Source organism: Lissotriton helveticus, chromosome 7 (genome assembly GCF_964261635.1).
Source record: "Lissotriton helveticus chromosome 7, aLisHel1.1, whole genome shotgun sequence".
Classification (NCBI taxonomy): domain Eukaryota; kingdom Metazoa; phylum Chordata; class Amphibia; order Caudata; family Salamandridae; genus Lissotriton; species Lissotriton helveticus.
Genome location: NC_136068.1, coordinates 834,062,688 through 834,067,368, shown reverse-complemented (window position 1 = coordinate 834,067,368; position 4,681 = coordinate 834,062,688). Strand labels below are relative to the sequence as shown.

General features: G+C 49.7%; 1 pseudogene; it reads left to right on the top strand.

Moving 5' to 3' along the window:
* The first annotated feature begins 1,602 nt into the window (after positions 1 to 1,602).
* LOC144767084 (homeobox protein Hox-D13 pseudogene) lies at positions 1,603 to 2,430 on the top strand (annotated as a pseudogene).
* Positions 2,431 to 4,681: the final 2,251 nt, after the last annotated feature.

The following is a 4,681-nucleotide window of genomic DNA, read 5'->3' as shown; positions in this document are numbered from 1 at the left end:
TTCCCATAGTGTATGTATAAAGGTACCCCCCTCATTTTTGCATCTGCGGCACTCAGGTGTGTCTGACCTTCGTTTTCTTCAGTAGTTGAATCCAGTGAAGATTATCCAGAACCTTTCTTTATCATAAAAGTGTAATCAGAAGTTAATGTCCGCTTATCAAATATGTCATCTGAAAGCTGTTGGGTACCTGGATAGTGTATATTCACCTGATGAGACAACATTTTGTCTAGGATTCTAAACTCATCATTATTGGACCCTGCAGTTTCAGCTACAGATGACTCTTCCAATGCGCCACAATCATTCATTACTGCCACCCCATCAAATTCAGTGTCATTATCATATTGTTTTGATTTTCTAATGATCTTAGCTTGACCACTTGTTAGATGTAACAAACAATGCCTGTTCCACCAGCCTTTGTTAATCAGCATGGCATGTGCGACTGGAGAAGATAAGTTTGACTCTCCTTTAACTGTTTTTAAGATCTTTTTTTGGGTTTCGCCTGCCGAAAGCCTGCGCTCTGCGCAGGTTTTCAGCGCAGGTGAAATCCTTTGTTGACTATAAGGAGTTCGGGAACGTCCCCCGGCTCTCATTGGCTAGCTCCATAAATGGAGGCTAGCCATTGAGTGCCGGATCTGTCCGTCAAGGCCGGACCAGATTCGGGGGCGTTCCCGAGATTTTTTCCCTGGGCGGAGTTACGTTTTTTCCGTTCCCTTCCCTTTCACTGAAAGTGATTTCAGATGCGCTGTCCATTCCCGCCCCCTCTGTGTGCCTTTCCGCCCCCCCTCGCTGTCCTGTGCACGTTTCCCGCCGTCCGTGTCCTCTCCCGCCCCCTCCCGCCGTCCGTGTCTTCTCCCGCCCTCCTCCCGCCGTCCGTGTCTTCTCCCGCCCTCCTCCCGCCGTCCGTGTCTTCTCCCGCCCTCCTCCCGCCGTCCGTGTCTTCTCCCGCCCCCTCCCGCCGTCCGTGTCTTCTCCCGCCCCCTCCCGCCGTCCGTGTCTTCTCCCGCCCTCCTCCCGCCGTCCGTGTCTTCTCCCGCCCTCCTCCCGCCGTCCGTGTCCTCTCCCGCCGTCCGTGTAGAAAGTGAGTTGATGGGAAACACGTAGATGTATCTGTAGCTCGTGCAAGGGTTCGTACCTTACAGTGAAGGGAAAATAGGCTCTGAAATCTGATAAAATCGTCAGAAGTATATGCCGGATGTGGGTAGTCCTTGTGCTGGAGGCAAGAGCCCTCCTTGTGATGGCGGGTGGTGGTTGGGGGCGAGGGGGGGCAGAGTGCTGGAGGCCTCAGTGTTGGATAGTGGGTTGGGGGCAGATTCCTCTTGCAGGAGGGCCTGTGCGCAGGGGAGTGGGCCCAGATCACCTTGTGTTGGGGGTTGAGGGCAGAGATTCCCAAGCGCTTCAGGACCACGTTGCCTCAGACGGCCAATGGCCTTGCACTTGGCACGCTGCGCACACATTCCTCCTACTCCCCTCTCCCTCCCTCTGGCTGGAGGTTAGTTTTTATCACCGCACCGCGGTGACCTAACCTGCTTGGGGGGATGCCTGGCTCTGCCATGCCTGGCCGGGGGTGGAGGAGAGAGCCGTGCGCAGGCCCCTGAGAGGGACATGGACGGGCTCCGAGCGGAGGGCACCTCTTCCAGCGGCCAGGCCCGGGGCTTCCTCGCCTCCCCCAACGTCTTCGGGCCCACCGCTGGCCGAGCAACATCTGGCTTCGCCTTCTCCGGCCCGGGGAGGTCGTCCGGCGCTGCGCGCTTGGACTCCGGCAAGGATGGGGCCGGCGCGCCCTCCCTGGGCTATGGCTACCACTTTGGGAACGGATACTACAGCTGCCGCATGTCGCACGGGGTGGGGGTGCAGCAAAGCGCCCTGAAGCCCTCGCCTCATGGCGCCTTCCCGGTGGAGAAGTACATGGACGTGCCCGCCTTGGGCAGCGGGGCGAGCGCGCAGGGCAGCGAGGGATCCTCGCGGGCCAAGGAAGTCTCCTACTTCCCGGGGTACCCCGGGCCCTACCAGCCCATGCCCGGGTACATCGACGTGGTGTCCGGCTTCGGGCCGGGCGAGCCCAGGCACGAGGCATACATCCCCATGGACGGCTACCAGTCGTGGACCCTGGCGAACGGCTGGAGCGGCGGCGTGTACTGCGCCAAGGAGCAGCCTCAGGGCGCGCACTTCTGGAAGTCATCCTTCGCAGGTGAGGGCTTTTATCCTTCTCATGGACATGACTGGGGCAGCTGCATCTGTCTGGAAGATAGAACGGGGCGCTTTTGCCAAATCCCATTACAGCTCATGGTAAGAAACTGACGAGCAAGGCAGATGCGTGGGTTCACATGGAGGCTGTATACACGGTATGTGAGTGCGTGATGTGGGGTGTGTCTGTGTGTATGTGTGTGCGGTGTGTGTATGAAATGGTCGTGTTTGCGTGGTGTGTGCATGGTGTGTACATGGGATATGTGTGTGCGCAGTGTGTGTTTGTGCATGGTATGTGTGGGGTTTGTGTTTTTATATGGTATGTGTGTTTCGCGTGTGTGATTATAGCTGTGTGTGGACATGATGTGTGTGGACATTGTATGTGTGCATGGTGTTTATGTCCGTCTGTCTGTCAAGGGGGATGTTTTAATAACGGAAGTTATGGGCCACCAAAACGTCCACGGGAACACACATGCGCGCGCACTCGGCGTATTTCATTGCAACTCTCAGAATGATTCCCGTAATCACATCGCGTCCGGAGAGCTTTCCTCTGGGCTGAGGGTTTCTGAATCCCATGTGAAGTTTGACAAGTGCACACCACGACACTGCGCTTGACATGCAAACAGCGCCTCGGTTAATATGTGCTTGGAGAAGCCTCCCCACACACTGGCACATGTCGTCAGACGCCACGGAGGTAACAACAGGGGTTGCGCCGCGATTCCTGAATTTCATCAAGTATAAATTATGTGCACTACAACTCGCTTAAGTGCCGGCGATTTATGTGCAGGGAGGCATGCCTTTGATCTCCCATCTGCCCTCCCAGGCGCCTTTCTATTCTCGCCCGTGCTACACGCTCCGGACAAATTCAAACATTGAAACTTTGCGACCGCCACACATATTACAAGACTTTTCTGGAACTCAATTGCTTTTACTTTGGGCTTTTGTTCCGGGGCAACCTTTATCAGTGGATCTGGTGTAAGAAAGCAATGTCACTCTGACATTTTCTGGAAATGAATGTGAATGCGATTCTCTTAGAAAAGCCGAAGTTCTTTCGCATCTGTTGCATGGCAATCAATACATATTGTATGTACATTTTCTTGCGTAACTGCAGTTATTCAGACACCGGATATTCGTGAAAGAATAAAGTATGTATATCAGAATAAGGGCAATTTATTGTTCTTAGTGGACACTGAAATAGCAGACCACGCATTTCTGTTTAGCCAAGTTTATTACATTATATGACTTTGAGCGAAATAAAAAAACACATGTACATCGAACGTTATTAAATACAACACATGTTTACGTAAATTAGTATTTCCTGCTTTTAGCTATCGCTGAAATAAAAGTCAGTACAATTTATCTGTTTTTTAGCAGTAAGAGCATTAAAAATAGCCCAAGATAGTGTCCCTAAATTAATTTTTAAAAAGTGCAGTTTAATTAAAAGCAGACGATGGCTGTCCATGAAACGGTAATCCACAGGGTTTCTTCCAATTTGTGAAGTTTGATTTCGGGCCTCGTTTTATCTTAAAATATAAACTATATTTTTACTCAAATCCGTTCATTTTATTAGGTGTTTCTAGTGAAACACTAAGGAATATATGTTGCTTTGTTGTTTCAAACAGTGCACCCTGTGAAATGGTCGTCAGTGAAATAGTACATTATCGGCTTTGTTCTGGTTTGTGCCATTCACTTTTCGGTGACAGTTGTCAGTGGAACAATACACTCTATTTGGTTACAGTGGGTGCAGGTTATGGTTGCTATCAGGGTATTTCGACAGTATCTTGGTGCTGAGAGGCAGTAAGAGTGTGTAAAATACAACTCAAGAATCCTAACCAAGAAACAGGACAGGTCTTCCTACCTCTCTGTGTGCACTGAAAAGGCCCTGACATGTCCTGACACATTTAGCTGCTGGTATTCTGATTCTCACATTTTGGTTGGCAATGAAACATATAAACAATTCGTGCACGTAATTGTTATATATTAGTTAGTGAAAACAAAAAAACTAAATATTTTGCTTAAATTCGTGCAGTTTATTATTAGGCGAAGACGTCAGTCAACTAAGAAATTACATTTTGGTGCGATTAGTGCGGTTTATGATGAGGTGTTGGGTGCCAGTGAAAAAAAATAATATTCATTTTGCTGCCATGTGTGCAGTTTATACAGAGGAGGTAGCTGCCACTGCAGTATTAAACTATATTTCATGTACAATTATTTCAGTGGGTGCTCAGTTGAGGTGTTACTAGTGAAACAGTAAATTGACTTTTGTATACATTTTGTGCAGTTTAGGAGGTGTGTGTTCTCAAGCTAAAAGCTAAATATTGTGCAACAGTTAGTGGTGTTGGATGGTTGTTACTGAAGCAATAACATGTATTTTATACATTAGAGCAGTTCAATACTTGGTCTTGGTATACACCCAATATGCTTTTTGGGTTTCGCCTGCCGAAGGCTGCGCTCTGCGCAGCTGAAATCCTATGTTGACCATAAGGACTTCGGGGAC